The sequence below is a fragment of the Lissotriton helveticus genome, chromosome 2_1, assembly GCF_964261635.1.
Source record: "Lissotriton helveticus chromosome 2_1, aLisHel1.1, whole genome shotgun sequence".
Lineage (NCBI taxonomy): Eukaryota > Metazoa > Chordata > Amphibia > Caudata > Salamandridae > Lissotriton > Lissotriton helveticus.
The window spans coordinates 779,003,682-779,023,895 of NC_136059.1; the positions used below are offsets into that span (position 1 = coordinate 779,003,682).

Sequence of the window (20,214 nt, forward strand, 5' to 3'; positions counted from 1 at the left end):
AATGTGAGTAACTACCTCTTGTGCCGGTTGACAATGCCTTATGTATGTTTGTTGGTGTTGTGTGGATGTGGGGTGCATCAGCTGTGTGTTCTGGTATGTGATGGTTGCATATGTGTGTGTTCATTTATTTGGACATGCAAGTCTCCATGATGTGTGTCCTCTCATCCAATGCTTTTGTGATGAGTGTAGTTTGTGTAATGTTGCTGTGCAGTGTGTTGTGATGTGTGTGAATCTGTTTCCTGACGTGTGTTTGCGGTCTCTGAATTTCCCTAGGTCACTCCCGCAGCGGCATGATTATGTACGACTTGGATCCCTGCACCTGGTTACGTCTGTTTCTGAGGCAATCATGTGATTAAACATGGAGGCAACACATCATTGAGTGTGTAAGTGGCATTTATTTACAGGTTGTGACTTTTGTGCAGGTGAATATTTACAAGTAAGTGTGGGGTGGGGAAGTAGGAGTTGAAGGTAATGGCCGATGAAATGTCCGTGCTGACACCACATTGTGTGGTGTCAGGCTAGGCCAGCAGACCTGTGCCAATTATTGGCTATGTGGTACAGGATACTTGGCAGGGTGAATGGCTGGCTCAGGCAGTGTCAGAGTCATTGGCGGCCCCTCTTGGAGCGTGTGGATGGCGCACCCACACTGCTCTCACCCACTTCCAGCCTCGGACGGCCCCTCCGTCTTTGAGGTGGAACAGAGTCAGCTGGGGGGGCAGGTTGTTCAGGGGCCACATCCGTCGCCAGGGGCACAGGTGGTGGTGGTGGTGGCGGTGGCGGTGGTGTTGCTGGCCGTGGCGCCAGGACAATTGGTTGAGGGGGGGTGGGGTTGTTACGGGCTATCCATTCCCTCCACATTGTTGTCTGCTGGCCCATGATGTCCACTATCTGGCCAAGGTAGCCCGAAATTTCACGCAACATGTTCGTGTTGTCCACAGAGTCCTGGTGGGCACAATCTGCCTGTTCCTTGCCACGGTCGTATGAAGCCTGGCACCTGGCTAGGGCTTCAAGGGACTCTGCCACAGGATGGGGTGGGTGTCCTTCCTCTGTGCGGTGGAGTGTGGGTCTCCTGATTGCCTGCTGTGGCCTCGCCTCTCTCCTTTGTGGCCCACTCACCCTGCTTGGGTGGGAGGCCGATGGACCTGCGTCGTGCATTGGGTTAGGCATTGTGGCACAGGCAGGAGTGGTGGTACTGGTGGTGGTGGTGGTGGTGGTGACTCTGCAGATCACTGAGGCCGGTGTCGCTGGAGTTACACATGCGACGGTTGTCGGGGCCGGGATTCCCTGTGAGGCAGATGACCCTGGCTGTCTGCTTGGGCCCGCACCATCCTCTGCACCGGAGCTGCCTGTGTCATCGTCCCCAGAGAGTCCGGTATGGGTGTGAGGCGAGTCTTGCGGCCAGGTGCTGGTTTCCCCAGTCAGATTACGATCACCTGAGGGACAAGATTGTGCAGGTCACTAATGTGGACATTACATGTTCATATCAATTTCTATACATTTCAGTGTCCTGTCGCACACACCCCACCCACCCTACCCTCCACCGCCCTCCCTGTGGACATGGGGGCCTGTTGGGAGTTGTAGTAGTGACCTCTCACACACCCCACCCACCACCACCGCCCTCCCTGTGGACATGGGGGCCTGTTGGGAGTTGTAGTAGTGACCTCTCACACACCCCACCCACCACCACCGCCCTCCCTGTGGACATGGGGGCCTGTTGGGAGTTGTAGTAGTGACCTCTCACACACCCCACCCATAACCACCGCCCTCCCTGTGGACATGGGGGCCTGTTGGGAGTTGTAGTAGTGACCTCTCACACACCCCACCCACCACCACCGCCTTCCCTGTGGACATGGGGGCCTGTTGGGAGTTGTAGTTGTGACCTCTCACACACCCCACACACCCTACCCTCCACCACCCTACACCACCCTACACCACCCTCCACCGCCCTCCCTGTGGACATGGGGGCCTGTTGGGAGTTGTAGTAGTGACCTCTCACACACCCCACCCACCACCACCGCCCTCCCTGTGGACATGGGGGCATGTTGGTAGCCATTTACATTTTGGTGAGTATGTGTCCGACGTGAATGGGTTGGGGCCTGGGTGATGTGTCTTCTCAGTTGTGTGAGGCTGACCATGTCGTACTGATCGTGGTGCTTGGTTTGTACTTACCAGCCTCTTCTCCTTCCTCAAGTCCGTCTAGGCTCTCTGGGTGAAGTATAACCAGCACCTTCTCCTCCCAATCGGTGTAGGGTATGGGCTCCGGGGGTGTTCCGCCGCCAGTGTGATTGGCTCTCGCATGGTGTTTTGCGCGGATGCCGCTCACCCTGGTTTTCAGGTCATGCCACCGCCTCTGTATTTTGTGCTTTGTCCTTGGCACGGTCCCTGACGCATTCACCCGACTGACGATTCTGTCCCACATGTGATTCTTTTGCGCCACGGTGGTCTGCTGGACTTGGGCCCCGAATATGTGGGGCTCAACACGGATAATTTCATCGACCATTACCTTCAACACGGTCTCCGTGAATTTAGGGTTTTTTTTGGGTGCCATGGTGTGTGGTGCTCAGTGTGTGGGTTGAGTGAGTTGGGGGGTGCAGGTGTGTGGTGTGTGGTGTGTAGGAATGGTGTGGTGGGTGTTTATGTGGTGGGTGTGGTAGGGTGGTGGTTGTGTGCCTTAAATTTGAGTATGCTGTAGATCGTATAGGGCCTCTTGCTAGCAGCAATGCTGTGATGCAAAGGATTGTGGTAGTGGGTGGGTGTCATTTTATAGTTGTGTCTCAATGGTTGTTGGCAGTCAGGTGGTAGGTGGGTGTGTTGACTAGTGTGCATTATTGGGTACTTGGGGGGGTGTCATAGTGGCTTGTGATTGGTGTTGGTGTTTCAGGTGGGGGGGTTGTCCTTTTTCGTGTGTTTGCTATTTACTGGCGGCACACTTTTTGACATTGGTTTGACGGTAGGGATGTTGTTCGTGTTGGCCTTCCGCAGTGATGCACTGTTTCTCGTTGCATTCTTTCCGCCGTGGATGGCTGTGCGTACCGTGGTACAGGCGGCGTTATCCTAATTGCGGACACGGAGTTTTCACAGGTATGGCGGTAAATGTGGCTGTTTCCGCGGTCATGTCCGTCCGCGGCGGTGGGTGTTCATTTGGGTCTGTCCGCCGCGGACGGCGTTAGATGTGTTCCATCCACCGCGGACGGTGTTTGATGTGATCCGTCCGCCGTGGACGGTGTTTGATGTGATCCGTCCGCCGCGGTCGGAGTTTCTTGACATGAATATCCTAATCGCAACCATGGATTCTCCGCGGCGCAGCCGGGAGTTAAAATTCCCCGAACATGGCGGACAGTACCCGTTTCCGTCCGCCATCCTAATCGACCTCTTTGTGTGGGGAGACCGCAAAGCGTGGAATTTCCGTAGTCTAGCCTTGGCAATACTAAAGCTTAAACCACCCTTTTGAAGTCTTCCTGCGGGAGGAATAGTTTGAGATTCCTTAGTAGCCTCATCTGGTGTTCAGCACCCTTGGTTGCATTGCTAATATGTTTCTGCATGTTCAGGTGCCTGTCAAGGGTGATTCCTAGAGATTTAGCAGACTCGACAATGTGGAGGGAGCAGTTGAAGGCTGAAAGGTGATGTATCCAAAGGTCAATCTTGGGGGTATGGTTAGGGGTAGCTATGAGAAGGAATTTAGTTTTGGAAGTATTGAGCATGAGGTAGTTTTCGGTGAGCCAGTTTTGGGTGCCTATCAAGATGTAGTTGAGTGAAATGAAGTCTTCCAGGGAGGAGACTTTCAAATAAAGTTGAGTGTCATCTGCGTACATGTGAAAGAGAATGGTCGCTGAATTCAGGGCATTAGCTAAAGGTTTCAGAAATAGATTGAAGAGTATGGGTGAAAGGGCAGACCCTTGTGGAACCCCCATCAAGACTGTAGACAGCTGAGATAGGGATTGATTCACTTTGACTCTTTGAGATCTGTTGTGGGAAAGGAAGAGAACCATTGCAAAATCACACCTGATAGACCCATACGGTGTTCTAGCGTAGAAAGTAATTTGCTGTGGTTAACAGTGTCGAAGGCAGAAGCTAGGTCAAGGAGAATAACGAGGCATAAATCATTTTGGTCTAGCAACTTTAAAATGTCATCGAGGATGTGAGTAAGTGCTGATTCTGTGCGGTGGCCTCTCTGAAAGCCTGATTGATGTTAATCCAACAGTTGGAATTTCTCAATGTGAGCACAGAGTTGAGATTGCACACACTTTTCTAAAAGTTTTGCCAGCATGGGGATGTTGGAGATTGGACGGAACTTATTCAGATCAGAACTATCTGCGTTATTTTATTTTAGAATGACAGATACTTGAGCTGCTTTTAAGTAGTTGTGTTTCATGCCTTGCAGTGATAAAGCAATCTTTGCCCAAATGGGTAGGATGTCAGTTTTAATTTCTTTGAATATGTGAGGAGGTAGAGGGTCATTGAAGTGGCTGGAAGGTTTCATCGCATGAAGAGTGTTATAGATGTCCTTTTCACTGAGGGGTGTAAATGTGTGCCACAAGGCCTTATTCTTGGGTCTGATACTAGGGAGCAAGGGCACCTACTGGTGGTTAGATGGAGCAGTACGTCCAGAATTTGGAAGAAGAGCCCTTTTTAATTCTAGGTCTATATTGATGTTTGAAGTTTTTTCGAAAAAGAAGGCAGCCAATTCATCGCAAGTAGGAGTGCATTCACCAGGGTCAGTGCAGATGGGCGCTTTGATCGAATGTTGATTAACAATTTCGAAAAGTTTCTTGGGGCAATTTATGGCTCGATTAAGTTGCATCTGAAGAAGTCAGCTTTAGCACTCTTGATTTTCTTGTTGTATGAGCTCTTGATAGCTTTAGCTTTACGTGTTCAATCGATGGTGTAGATCTCCAAGATCTTTCAGCTGACCTAAGGTTACAGTGATCCTAGTTTAGGTTTTCATTGAACCACGGTTTGGAGATTTTAGAGGAGGCATTTTTTTGTTGTAAAGGAGATATATCATCCATGATACCAGAAGTAGAGGCATTATAGAAATCTGTGAGGGCATGAACATCTTTCATTTCTTAATGAGGAGACCAGGCCTTCGAACAGCAGATTGCTAGCTCTTCAGTGTTAATATTTCTAAGGTTCATTTTGTTAGGTTGAAGGCCCTTCACTGACACCTCCCAGTTAATAAAGAAGATGCAATAGTGGTCGGACCAGACGCAAGGGATAATGGAGTCCAGTATGATGGTGTTACCTTTGGATATGATGAGATCTAGAGTTTCTCCCTTGTGTGAGTTGGGGTATCACAAAATTGTGTCAGCTCATTATCCAATAGGAAGGACTTAATACAGTTCACTGCATGATCATTTTGGTTAGACCAGTGGAGGTTGAAGTCTCCCAGGAATATTTGGGACACTAGAGGGTCATCGTTGGATGAGATGATTTCCATTAAATGCTGTTAGAGAGCATTGCATAAATAAAACCCCAAGCCTTATTCTGTAAACAGCATTTGATGTGCTTCATTTTATAAAGTGAAATCCCTTTCCAGGGAGTGTTATTTAATGTTCATTGCTTCATTCTGTTTGAGCCACTGTGTGGGAGAGTAGTATTTGGGAGTGCGAAGTAAAACATCAAGCCAGAGAAAATATCTTTGAACTGACTCTATATGCACTATAACAGGCACTCTTCAACTTGAGAGGAGGTGTCATTCGCAACTTAATATCTGTGTATCTCCTTCCACATGTTTGCAATATACTGGAAATATTTTTTTATTTTTTTTTGTTTTTTTTTATCCTCATTTGCCTTTTCCCTGCCCAGAACTCAACTTGACCACCCTGGGCTTTCCACCTCATTTGCTGGTGATAGAGAGGAGGGAGGGTCCAACAGCGCTCCCAACCGTAGAGACTCCCATCCAGGACAAGCCTGGTAAAGTTAAAGGGGTCCTCTTCCACAGCGCGTCTGACCTGACCCTACATCTCCTTGATAATAAGTAGACTCTTACCAACCGAGGCAAGCTAAGGCTTAATCATTGGATTTATGCTTTATCAAAACCACCCCCTTTCTCACCCAAAACAGGTCAAAAAAGGAGTCCAGAATGTATATCTCTTTTTCGTCTGATCCGAAATATCAAGTTTCGCTGAGTATCTCATGGCATGCAGCCGATCTGCCAATATAGGCGAAACCGGAGAGACCCACAATTTACAAATCTCTCTTCGTGCCAAAAGTACAGAATATAAAATAAGCTTGGCAGCGTCGTCCATGCTCCAACCTTGTAAGTCAAGTCTTCCAGATATAACTTACTCAAGGCTTACCTTAATCTGTGACCCAAGGGCTTTCGACAGACAGCTACTCACTTCCTCCCAAAATGGTTGAATCTTCGGGCATAGCATGAACATATGTAAATCATCTTTATTAGGACTGTTGCATTTGGGACATGCCACCATACCGCCTGGACCAAATTTCGAGAGTCTTTGTGGAGACCAATACGCCCTATGTAACGTAAAAAATTGATTCCTTCTTAAATTCGCAGGCTAAAATCTAGAGAAACAACGCCCCAATCCCGGTTAAGCTAGCAAATCCCTGGACCAAAGTGGAAATATTTGTTATCAGACAGTTCATTGTCTATTTCTAATCTTCCGTGTACATTCATGAGAAATAGAAATCAGTAATTAAACTGTACTAGATATAATACTTAAAGAATGAAGATGTTTTATACAAGATATGACTATTTCTACATGCTGCACTATATACATTCAATAGTGTGTTCTTCAGTATCGTACCCTTTCAGAACTCCTATTGTAAACAATCAACACATAGCATGTGTGGCCCTGCAGCTGTTCTGCCTTGAGGTATAGTATATACTAAAAGCACTTTCCTTTCTTATAGGCCTTTATCTGAGGCTCAGAGAAATAACATCAGTTGAGCACCTACAATACATCATATAGTTCTCAGTAGTGCACTTTAAACAACAGCATGCACAGAGATACCTTACTATACATACCCATCATTAAAATAAAATGAATTACCCCCCTACAATGAAAAGAATAAATAGCTTATATTTCTATACACTGGTACAATTTTCCATAAGACTAACATTTTATCATACAGCACCAGTAGCTGACATTGACCTATATACACCCATCATATATGGAAAGATTGTAAGCTATTATGGTTACATATCTATTTATAGAGAAGCTTTACCAGGCAGTGCAGTGTTTTTTCATAGAGTGTTACAAGCAGATTGTCTTTGGAATACATGGCTTTAAACAAGATTTCTCAATTCTGCATTGCCAGAAAAAACAATCTTGAAAATAATGAAATTACATACTAAATCCAGCACTAAATGTTGTACATATAAACCATTTTTCCACATACGGAAAGTATAGTCTATGCATCCTACGATAATTTAACAGAACAAAATTTCCCAAATAAAAATGGACAGTCTGCTCCGCCAGATACCACAATTACAGAACAGTGAGTGACTAACCTGTGATAGCCAGCCAAGCAGGAGTGATATATGATGCTTGTGCTTCCGCACCCCTTGATGCTCAACCAAGAGAGTTGTACACTGTAGTCATTCTGGAGCAACATCAAGGGGAATGGAGAAAAAAAATAGACAACCGCTGACTGTATGATAGCATCCTTGTATCACCCTTCAGGCTCGTCTGTCATCTCCCTCTCAGTGTGTGAGTTCCTGAACAACAAGAACAAATATTTAGTTTTTACTAAAAAAAAACTTTACAGCATTTGACTTATAGTTTCAATCACTTATATTGTCTCTCTCAACCGATACTCAATATACCTGTCAATTCACATGAGAATCCTTTAAAACATTAGTTCTTTCTCTAATAGTTGTTTCCTCACTCAAATTAAACTAGTCTCTGGATTCCGCAGACGCTGTCCAGTTTTCCTAATGTCTCTCTATGGTTAGCATAGATTGCGCAATTCACCAAATAATAATTAAGTACCTTGTAAATATTCAAGTATCTTGCATTTGTGTTCACTATGTTCATTTACTGATGCTCAATTATGATTCATTTTTCTCAAATTCCTGACCTGCGTGCACGCATGAAGGAGGTAAACATTAAGTGTGCTTAGCTTTCTCTTGGCTCCTTTATCTCTTGCAGAACATCAAGAACTCTCTCCACTAAGCACAAGGTTCACAGAGGGAGATTTCTTGGATGGGCAGGTAAGCTGAATCGGTGGGAGAAACATGGGTGATGTGTTCACTGGAACTCAGATTGCCTAGCAAAGGGTGTGGTCCGAGGGAGTGGTATTTATAACTCCCTGAAATTAAAGATGGCTGCTCCCATCATATGGATGTTTTTAGAACCTTCTGGCTTGTTGCAGAACATTCTAGTTTGTTCCAGATTGATTGCCAAGTGCTTTCAATGTCTGTTTACTGACTTGTTCCAGAACCTTCGGATTTGTTCCTGAATCTTCTGGTTTGTTCCAGAACCGTCTAGATTGTTCCCGATAGATTGCAGTGTGCTTTGAAAGTATACTTATAAGTGAGTAGTTGACAACCTTGTTTCCTTTTGCAGTTTTAAATTATGTTTCGTTGCTACAGTTGTATTACTTTTGAACACTTTTGACTCCCTCTGTTGTTAAAGCTTTGGGAACCCTCTTTTTCATCTCCATGAACATACTCATAAATACTAACCCCCTGGTCTGTTCTGTGAAACACCTAACTCTGCAAATTGGGTGGCCATGATAGCTTTAGTGGACCTCTTGCGAGATTTTTGTGAGACATTCGTGGGAGCGTAGACATGTAGAAAAGGGTATTGTAGGTTCCTAATACTTCCTTTTATACTTTGTTTATCTCTCCTTTAAAAGAAAAGCAATGTAAAGTTCCTTCAGTGTTTCTATTACATACTATTGAAAACTCAATTACAAAAGTACACTATTGCGAGATGCTTGCAAGAGTAAACCAGGAAGTTCTGCCTCCTTGGACTGCACTCGGGGATTGTGTGCCTGAATCTCATGAGCCTCTTGCAAGAGCTGTTGATGATAATGAAATGGAAATAGAAACAAAACAGATAGACTATTCACATTGTTCTTCACTATTTGCTTTAAATATACATGCAGCTAATTAATAAGTCCTATGTGCAACAATATGAAAGTGATTTAACAAGTATACATTACTGTGAGCATCTGGTGAGAGGCTTGCGAGAGGCCCGCAAGAGTCATGACACACCCAGCTGAAGATTTCATTGGTTAAAAGTAATTCACTGAATTATTGAAGAGAGTGGTCAGTGTTGTGTCCTCATTTTGAAGGAGCTCTTTGATTCTGAAGTAGCCTCACAGGATAATCTATTACAACTCTGCAGACTTTTGGTGAGGAGAAAAACATAGCTTCATCTGAAAGCGATGAACAAACACCTGCTGAGCCAATTGCACCTCCTAAACCACCAAAGGAATCTATTGCATGGCAAGTCCTTCAGATGGCACCTGGAGGGAAGAAGATGTCCAGAAAGTACGTGAAGTGCGCTTTTGTACAACGAATTTAGCAGAGGCAACAAGACACATGATAGCATCAGAATTTCGGGGATGTTGCAGCACTTAAGAGCAATCATTTTCTTTTTTTTTTTAATATATTTTTACCGCACCTTTTCCATTAAACAAGCAACACATCCCATCCACGCTCAAATACATCAACAACTAATCCCCCAATTCATGAAATATAACTGGTATTTAACATATAAGATGATTTAAATTCATTTATATACACGGATTCATAATCTCATTCTTACAATTTATCAATTAAAACTGGTTTCAAATGTGTATCATGCTAACGTAAAAACTGTTCATATGCCCCACTGAGGAACCAGAAACCTATACATAATAAATCATTTCACCCATTTGGTACGGGGTGCCCAATATTTTTAATACTTTCTTCCAGGCCTGGCTGCCTTTTCTAGCATAGACGTCATTCTCCAGATTGTAAACTGATAGTAACCGAGCCAGCCATTGTTGAAACAATGGGGGGTTCTCGCCCAGCCATGAAGAGGCGATTATTAATCTTAAAGTGGGCATTGAGACAGTGAGAAAATATTCTATATCCTGTGTCACTTCTTCTTTTTGAACTCCCAATAGAATCACGCTTGGAGTCAAAGCTACTTCTATCTCCAAATTAGAATAAAAGAAGCTTGTGATTTAATTATTTAAAGGGATTAGGGTGCTACATGTAGCAAACATGTGTACTATATCTACACACGATGTGGCTAATCTAGTCCCTTTACCCACCCCCCATTTCGCAATCCTGGCTGGAGTATAATATAACAAAAAGCAAGTCTTAAAAAACTGTGCTTGCAAATTAGCCGACATTTGAATAGGTTGAGATAGAGTGAGCACTTTAATTAAATCAGATTCAGTCATTGTCAGCTTCTCTTGTCATTTTAAAGAATTCTTATCAAGATCGTCTTTCATTTCGGAGTTCAAAATATGATATATTGTCCCAATGCTGCTGTTACTCTGAGTTGTTAATTTCTCTACCAGTTAATTCCTGTGAAAACCTACGGGGCCACCTCCCTTGCTCTGTAAATAGTCTCTTATTTGGTGATACTTGAAGAACTCCATGTGACTAATAACAAAGTCTTTGAGGTCATCGAATGTGACAATGCCGAAAGGAGAATAAAATATACCAATATTTATATATGCTTGCTTGAAACCACCTTTCAATGCACCGATCCCAAAAACTTTCTGACAAACTCAGGGTATTCTGAAGAAGAGTATAGAAGTTCAACCTTCCTAGTCCCATTAGTCTATGAACCAATGCCCATACCTTATAAACTCCTAGGAGGCACTTAAAACCTATTGTTTTTAATAATAACTGAACTCTGTCTCCAAGGGCAGCCCCAGGCCTCCCTGTCAATTAACACCTCAAATGTGGATGGGATATATTCTTGGTTATGGGGTGGTTCCCAAAGATAGATAGTGCTGTATTGCAACGTGGTGGCTAATAATACAGCTTGAGATTTGGTAATGCCCACCCGCCTTTTTCTTTTGGAAGTGAGAGACATTTAAATGCCCTTCTAAGTTTGAATCAGGCCCACAGAAACCTTGTAAAAATGACATCAAATGCCTTCAGCTAATAGTTTGAGAATTCATGGGGAATAGATCTAGAAAAGTATAAGATTTTCGGGGAAAAAGTCATCTTAATTGTGTTACATCTTCTTACCATTGTGAGATGTAGGTTATTCAATCTAACAAGCTCTTTTTTAGTCTTCTCTATAGGGGGCTCCAAATTCTCTTTTTCAATTTCGTCTACTTTGGATGAAATGCAGATGCCTAGATATACCGCATTTTTAACCACTCGTGATCTTGCCGTTGTGAACAATTTGGGGTTTGTCTTTGTTCAAGGAGTATCCTGAGATCTCCCTAAATTGTAAGGCTTCCTCTTCGATTATCTTGAGTGCAATTTCTGGTTTGTGGATCACTAGAGCTATGTCATCTGCATATGCTAGAATTTTATTTTCATATCCTTGTACTACCACTGGTGGAATTGATGAGTTTCACTCCTATTTCAGTATAAATGGATCGATGTATAGTGCAAACAAAAGTGGAGAGCAAGGACAAGGCTGTTGCGTTCCCTATGAAATCTCAAAATGTCGTATCACTGAAACAAAGATATTTGTTACAGGTTTATAATATAGGGCTTTTATTCCCCATATAAATCGTAATCCAATGCCCCCCATCTGCATTGCCTGCCAGAGAAAGTGCCAAGAGACCCTATCAAATGCCTTTTCCGCACCAAGCAGGATCAAGGCCATTGTGTCCCCTGACACTTGCACTACGTCAAAAAGCGAGATGACTCTCCTAATATGGTCTGTTGTGCTCTAAATGAAGCCATGTTGTGAACTGGACACTATGGGCCAGATGTAGGAGAGCAAATACCGGTCGGTAACGGCCGATTTCGGCCGTTACCGACCAGTATTTGGTGTTTGACATGTAGGGGGCTTCAGATTTACAGAATCAGTAAATTTACCGATTCTGTAAATTTACCGAATCGGTAAAATACAGAATCGGTAAATTTACCGATTCTGTAAATTTACCGAATCGGTAAAATACAGAATCAGTAAATTTACCGATTCTGTAAATCCATATGTAGGTGGCGCTTCAAAGAGTGCCGCAGGCCCTTTAGGAGTCGGTATTTACCACCCAATCCTATTGGGTGGTAAAATACCGAATTCCAGTGTACATGCACATCTGTGCATGTACACCTATGCCATGTGACACACAGACATGCCCTTAGGGCATGTCTGTGTGCCACATGGCACACAAGCCTGCAATTGGGGTGCTACAGGGTGTCAAAGTGACACCTCGTTCCCCCTGCCAGGATTCGGTATTTACCGATTCGGTAAATACCAAATCGGCATTTCCCATTGATTCCTATGGGCTTCAAGGCCCATAGGAATCAATGGGAAATACCGATTCGGTATTTACCGATTCGGTAAATACCGAATCTTACAGAATCGGTAATTATGAAATAAAAATTACCTACATCTGCCTACTTCCAATTTACCTACTCTTAAATACAGAATCGGTATGATTCGGTATTTAAGAGTAGGTAAATCGGAATTACCTACATCTGGCCCTATATCTGTTATCACTTGCAGAAAGATCCTGCCTTTCTCCAACAGCTAAGAATTTAAAGTACATTTTTGAGTCTCCATTAATTAGCGTTATCGGGCAGTATGACCCAAGTTCTACAGCGGGTTTGTTATTTCTAGAGAAGACAACAATTTTGGCAGTTGACCAAGATCCTTTGGGGGAGGTTCCAGCATAAGGTTGATTAAATAAAACAGTCATATGATCTTTCAGTTGGGGTGCAAACGTTTCATAGAATTCTGAAGGGATCAAATCAGTTCCTGTTGCTTTGCTTGAGGGAAGACTAGACAGCACGGAGTAGATCTCATCCCAGTGAAATGCCCCTTCCAGAAGCTCTTTCTCATCCATAGCTAGTTTGTTTAAAGATACCGGTTTTCAAAACTCAGCTATCTGTGTCGAGCTGCTTCTTATGCTCTAGGAATATAGAGTTTGGTAATACATCCGAAAGGCAACCCTGATCTTACTGGGATCAGAGACTAACCCATGGATGGGATCTCGCAATTCTTGCACATCGCTTGCCATGCTTTTCTTTCTTGCTCTCACAGCCAAATGATGCCCACTTGCTCACTACATTCATATGTTCTTTCCTTCCAAACCATAAGCTTTTCTGCTGCCTTATTAGCAAAGATCTCCATTAAGTGCTGGCCTTGCTGAGATTCCCTCTAGTTGGAACTACCCTATTTCTCCTTCCTGTTGAATTATTCTAACCAGATTTTCCTCTGCTATGGCTAAAATGCCTTGCTTAGCTTGTATGTGTTGTTTCTTTTCCTTACTTGGGTTCAATGAAAACCTCACTGTCTCCCCCGTATACATGCTTTAAGCATATCCCAAACCACTCTAATTGATGTGCTACCGATATTCTCTTAAAAAAGCATCAGAATCTACTTTCTCATATCTCTACAGTATTCTTCATTTGCAATCAGGGCATGCTCAAAACCTCCATGTGGTTTGAATTTTCCTCCCGATTCCCTGAATTTCTAAAACTAAAGTGTTATTTTCTGATAGAAGCGCGGCTATCGCTCAATTTTACAAACGGAAATAAATACATTTGACGTGACAAAATTATCTAATCGAGCATGTGATTGACATAGGGCTGGAAAATACGTATACTCGTGCTCAAGGGGTCTCCCTCTACTCCATATGTCAATAAGCCCATGATCCTTACAGACACTTTCTAGGGCTTGAAATACTCTGGGTTTCTGACCTGTATATTTTTGATGTTATCTTGTATCCCAGTTACTGGGCAGATTTATATTCAAATCCCTATATAAAACAATTGGTAGGGGCCAGAGAGTCAGTTTATTGGATAACCTTTTGAGTACAAAGGAATCGTCAAGTATACTGCCATAAACAGAACACAACTTAAATTTTACTCCATTTATAGAATGACACTTAACAAGACCCATCTGCCTTGTTTATCAACCCATACTTGAGAGCACTTTATTATACATTACACTCACAGAGGCAACTTATTGTTCAGGGGTTTTCTGGAAGTATATCTGTTCCCTTTTCATATTAGGATGTTAGAAATATTGTCCGCTTACTTTTTTCTTCTTGAGAGGTATCCAAAGATTTTGGATTAGACGCTTCATCATTGGCATTGGTAAGATGATACTACCAGGTCAGGCTCAACCATAGATGGAAATGGGAGTTCTTAGATAAAGCAAGACTGGATAAGCAGGGATCCAGAAAAGCGATATTTTAAAAATGCCTCAAGGTATATCCAAATATTTAGTTTTATTAGGAGGGTACTGGGGTATGAATAAAAAGGTGAACGTTGAGGGTTCCAAAAAAGAAATCAAGAAGCAAGACAGGTGAGAGCATTAGGCCTCATATTTGTGCATGGAGTTCATGCACTAAGACAAGCAGGGATATTGACAAGACAGCCCTGACGAAGGCCCCAGAGCAGGTTGGGCTCATGGCGAGGGGTGAAACATGTTGGCAGTAAGACGAGGGTACAATTGAACAAATAATTTTCAATAGACCCCTCAATGTTTACATTTTTATTCATACCCCAGGTACCCTCCTAATAAAACTAAACATTTGGGTATACCTTGGATCCCTGCTTATCCAGTCTTGCTTTATCTAAGTACTCCCATTTCCATCTATGTGAGCTGCACTTTACATTTTTGTCCATGAACACTGAGGCAATATAGCTTAGACACCTTTTACCGTGTAGCGATATACTAGGCATAATAATCACCATGTACTGCCCCTTCTTTATGACCACCAAACTAAGTCTGTCAGGGACAGATGTCCTGACAGCTTCACAGGGTTAATATTATCCTGTATGCGCTCAGCGTCACTCAGTTTACCTTTGGATTTGTTATGGCTACCAACACATCCTTAGAGCACTGTAGCATATTCTTGTTTTTATCTTCATGATAACAGATATTGATATATCTAATTATATTTAGTTTTTCTATGTCTTGTCTGTCTGTCTTTGTCTATGTTTGACAGAATAAACTCGGTTTCACTCCAATTAACCGGAATCTTGAGACAAGTATTTTTTGATATTTTTCTTTTAACACTTATACCCCAGGCTAGGGTGGGTATAGCGCGCCCATACCACCGGGGTCTAATACCATTATTTATTCACTTCACTGGTCCTGACGAATGCCCTATATACCACTATCTTTGAGGCAGAAACATGTTGACCAACAACAAAGGATGAATCTGGACTTGTAATTTTGGTCCTTTATCCCACACCACTGTTTTTACTTATGTCCAATTGGCAAAACTATTAAAATTACTTCCTTTGACACAATTGGTACATTTTTAAATCACTCCACACATGTTATGTTATGTTATGTTATTTATTATTTGTTAAGCGCGCATACGCCCAAGGGCTTCTTGGCGCTGGTGAGAGAATCAAACATAACAGTACATAAAAGACATATGATCACTATTTACAATAAGCCTGAGAAAAAAGAAAAGTTTTAAATGCCTTCCTAAAGGCAAGGAGGTCCCTACTGTGTCGCAGAGTTAAAGGGAGGGAATTCCACAATGAAGAAGCTAAAAATTGAAAACTGCTACCTCCCTGTCGTTTCTTTTTGAAACGAGGGACCTCAAGTAGGTCTTTGTGGGTTGATCTCAAGCTGCGTGAGGGTTTATATTTGCGCAGCAGTTGTCTAAGGAACATGGGGCCCTTACCCTCCAAAGCCTTAAACACAATACAGCCCACCTTAAATGTAGCTCTCTGTTCCACAGGCAGCCAGTGCAAAGTCTCTAGTCCATGTCTGATCGATTCCCACTTCGGGACTTTACAAATAAGTCTCGCCGCTTGATTTTGCAAATATTGCAGTCTTTTAAGTTGGCCAATAGGCGCCCCCAAATAGAGGCCATTTGAGAAATCGATGTGAGACAGGACCAGAGCACTGACTGTCTGAATTAAGGCCAAACCTGTAAGGAGATGTGCTATTTTCTTAATCTTCCTCAGTTGAAAAAACCCCGAGGAGACCACTGTTCCGACTTGACTTTCCAAGGTAAGATCCTCACTAAGAGTCACTCCCAAGCTTTTTACTGTACGGGATTTTTTTGGGGGCGAGCCCATGTCCGACGGCCAGAAACAAGGGCTCCAGCTAATCTCACTCTTCCCAGGCAGAATGAGCTCCGTTTTTCCCGGATTTAACTTAAGGTGGTTTAGAGACATCCACCTCTGGATAAAAGACATAGTTGCTCGAAAGTCCTTGGCCGCATTGTGTGAATTCAGCACAAAAACCAACTGCAGGTCATCTGCATAATTATATACATCAACCTTAAACTCTCGTAGGGAAAACAAAAGAGGCCGCATATACAAATTAAATAGTAAAGGGGACAGGGAAGATCCCTGAGGAACCCCGCAAAAAGAAGTATTTTTAGGGGCTGTGAAAGAACCCAGTCGGACCGACTGGGTACGTTCTGAAATAAAGGACTTGAGCCAGGCCAAGGCCGAATCTCGAAGACCAGCCTGTTCGACACGGTTGACCAAGATGGTATAGTCAACCGTGTCGAACGCGGCAGACAGGTCCAATAATACCAAGGCCTGGTGCAAGTCCCTGTCAGCGTTGGACCTCAAGGTATTCTGGACGGCCAATATCACGGCCTCAGTAGAATGACCAGGCCGGAAACCTGCCTGGTTAGGTTGTAAATAGCCTGAGGTTTCCACAAAGCTAGATAGGCAATTGGTTACATGAGCCTCCAATATTTTGGATAAATAAGGCAGTAGCGATATTGGTCTGTAATTTGAGAGGTCTGAAGAATCGATGCCAGGTTTCTTTTTTAAAGGGATCAATAAGGCCTGTTTAAAACTATTCGGAACATTCCCTGAAATGAGGGAATTATTAAGCAAAGGGATCAGGCTATTTGGGAATGCCCGGCCAATTTCTCTCATTACTTGGGGAGGGCAGACATCCTGAGGAGATCCTGATTTAACTCTAGTGAGCAAATCTTGAAGGATTTGGTCAGTGATCAAAGGGAAGGAGTGCAAAGTAAGGGGATTTAAAAAGGTATCATCTATCGGGACACAAACTGGAAGCTTAGATAGGGTATCCTTAATCAACACTATTTTATCATTAAAATAGTCATTCAGCGAGTTGCAGAGCAATTGTGAGGGGACCACCGGAGGAGAGGTTCTCTCATCATTGCACAACTCAGTCACAATCCTGAAAATTTCCTTCGACTTATTGGTCGCATTAAGTATTTTAGAAGAGAAATAAGCAGTTTTGTGAGTGTGCAACGTCTTTTGGTAGGCTTTGCGAATTAAACAGTATGCAATCCTTGCTTGAGGACAGTAATTGATACGCCATGTTCTCTCTTGCTGCCTCACTTCAAGTTTTAATTTCCTCAACTCCGGCGTGAACCACTTATGTGCGTCCACGCCGCGTGAGTTCTCAAAACGAGTGAGGGGAACACAGACGTTAATGGCCGAGTTCAGCCATTCTTGAAGCCTATAATCGGCTGTCTCCACATCTGAGCTCTGCTCTGGCAGAGTAGACTTTAACAAATTTAAAAAAGCTGACATGTCCAGCGAAGACCATTTCCGAGTCAAACTCATCACACTTCACAAAAAACCCAGCTCTGCAGTAACCTGGCATTGCTGCACACTAGGGTGGCTTTCAGCCACTCCTGGCGGGGCCCAACGATGAAGCATGTCACCAACCAGGTTGGTGAGTGAGGGCCTTCCGAACAACCTTAAGAGGTCTCACTCACAGCCGACTGAGACTGTGAGTGTTGTTAAATGCGTGCTCTTTTCTCAAAACCTTTTTATGTTCCTTTGTTGTTTGTTTTGAATTGCCTTGAGGGGGATAGGAGCGCCAACTCTGTTCCCTTTCTCTCTTGTTGTTACGAGTGTCGAAGCAATATGCACCTTTCATTGTTCTTCCACTGAGGACATTTACAAACCGAGCCTTGTCATTTATTTTCAAATGCTATTAGGGCACAGTGCTCAGCTATTTTTACCTTTACAGAGTTCATTACTCTTTGTTATTCTCTTGTGAGCGTGTGAGATCCCCCCTCCCTCCCCAGTCCCCACCCTAACTTAACCCCCCAGAAAAGAAAACCCCCATCCCTTCAGAATCCAACCCCCTTCCCCTCTACCCTCTCCCAACACATGAACAATCAGGCCTGGCCTGCGTGAAGACGTCTGTCGTACCAAATTAGCCTCTCCAACCCCCACCTGAATAACCACCGTGGTTGTTAGATTTACGACTACCTTTCCTTATCACAAAATGTAATAGCTAGTGATGCAATCTATTTGAAAAATCTTTTGGGATATATCACTTTTCTTATTCTAAAGCAGATTCATTTTCATACAATTAATCCTAACATTTTCTTTCTCCCTTTGGGGCTTACTGCCTTTAACCTTGGCTCATGTATCAGCGCCCCCCATTAATTCATTCAAGTACTCATGGGCCTGGAGCATGGAAAAAAAGCTACAGCTCCTAATTTCTGGTATCAACATTTGTCTCAAATACCACATCCACTCCACTATGGCGCGGACGAAGTCTGGTCACGCAAAAAAGGACAGCCCCTCAAATTACCTTTTGGCATTTGGAGGTGCCATATCGTAAATACTTTGCCTCAACAAAAAATTACCCAAATATGCCAATACTGCTCGAGGGCATGCAGTGTTACCAGCTTGCTGATTCCTAAGCATTAGGGGAAAACTATGTGCCCTTTGTATTTCTTTATCCCAGTCCCTGTCCATGAGATCTGGAAAAGCACCCTTTAAAAGATTTACTACATATCCTCTGAAATTCCCCCCTTCGCTGCCTTCTGGAATCCCCAAAAGTCTTAAGTTATTTCTCCTTTGCCTATTTTCCTGTTCTTCCAATTTCCACATCATATCAGTTAATTTTGGGTCTTGGTAAAATTCTCTGAGTTTCCAGTTCTGCTACCTCCATTTCAAGAGTCTCTGTATGAGTTTCCACCATTGTCATTCTTTCTGATATATCAGAGCATGTTTTATTTATCTTTCTTACCATTTTCTTTGATGCTTTTCAGGCCTGACGGCTATCGCTTCTTGCCTCTTCCTGCATATTTTTGATAGAAGCCAAAATGACAGACGGGGAGTGTTCCACCAAGTTGAGCGACTCTGATCCTATTACGGTACCTGCAGATTCTGCTCGACTTTCGATGGCCACTTTCTCCATTCTTTCCTCTTCCTGGTCAAGCAGCTGTGTTGCTGAGTAATCCCATCTTAGTTTGGGAGTGTCTCTCCCGCCTGTTCCATCTTGTCGGGTTCATGTTTTTATCACTCCCCCCCCCCCCCTTTTGACACAAACATTTTTTCTCCACTCCGCCGGACCTGCTCTTTCTTTGTGTTGTCAGCACTGATTCTTCCACAGAGCTGCTGTTATTTGAATCCGAGAGAGTGGCACTTGAGGACCCATTTTCAGGTATTGAAGTCTCCGAATCGTCAGTCAGAGAGATTCAATTTTCCCCCATTAGATCCGGGGAAGCTGTTGTTCCTGCCTTTAGGCCCCTTGGTGTACCACAAAATCACTGGGGATAACTTGATTCTCCCGAGGGTACAGTACAAACAACCCCCCTCTCACAGTACCAGGTTTCCCCAGGTGTGCAATAATACCCACTGATTGTTCTATGATCATTTTCTCATCTTGTGCCTCAAAGGACATTGTTTCTGAAGCCACCGAAGGTAAGGCAATTATTATAAACTTGCAGCTCTCAAGATTGCTCACTACTCTCTCATTTGCAGTCAGAGATCCTGCAGATGCAGTCTCAGTGAAGGAAGGAGCTGACAGGACTGACGGTGGATATGTGCTTTTTGACCCTTTACTCCTGGTGAGAGAACACAACTCAGCTATTGAGGGCTACGGGCTCTGTAACATTGCTTCCACGTGCTAGTCACTGAGAAAACTTCTTCCCAATGTCTCTGGTTTCCCTCTGCTGGTCATTTCTTCCCCTTTCCTTCTACCTTTTTCTTTGCTGTTTATTTCACGTTTGCTTAGTGGCTGCATTGTAGCAGGCGCAGCCATCATGGCTGCCCCTGATTGTCAATTGTTTTTACCGATTTTGCCCCTCTTATTGCCATCTCCTCAAGGGAACCTCCTCTTTGAGCGAAAGCTTCAGTCAGCAGTCGGAGAAGCTTTTGCATCAGCTTAAGGGTCACCCCCA

The 20,214-nt window shown here is 43.6% G+C and overlaps 1 long non-coding RNA gene across 1 annotated transcript in view; it reads left to right on the top strand.

Moving 5' to 3' along the window:
- LOC144819501 (uncharacterized) overlaps positions 1–20,214 on the top strand; it is a 191,844-nt gene that overhangs the window by 120,287 nt on the left and 51,343 nt on the right. The window contains exons 4-5 of the long non-coding RNA XR_013607412.1: positions 8,115–8,176; positions 8,404–8,498. This is a non-coding gene — a long non-coding RNA (uncharacterized LOC144819501). The remainder of the gene's footprint in view (positions 1–8,114; positions 8,177–8,403; positions 8,499–20,214) is intronic.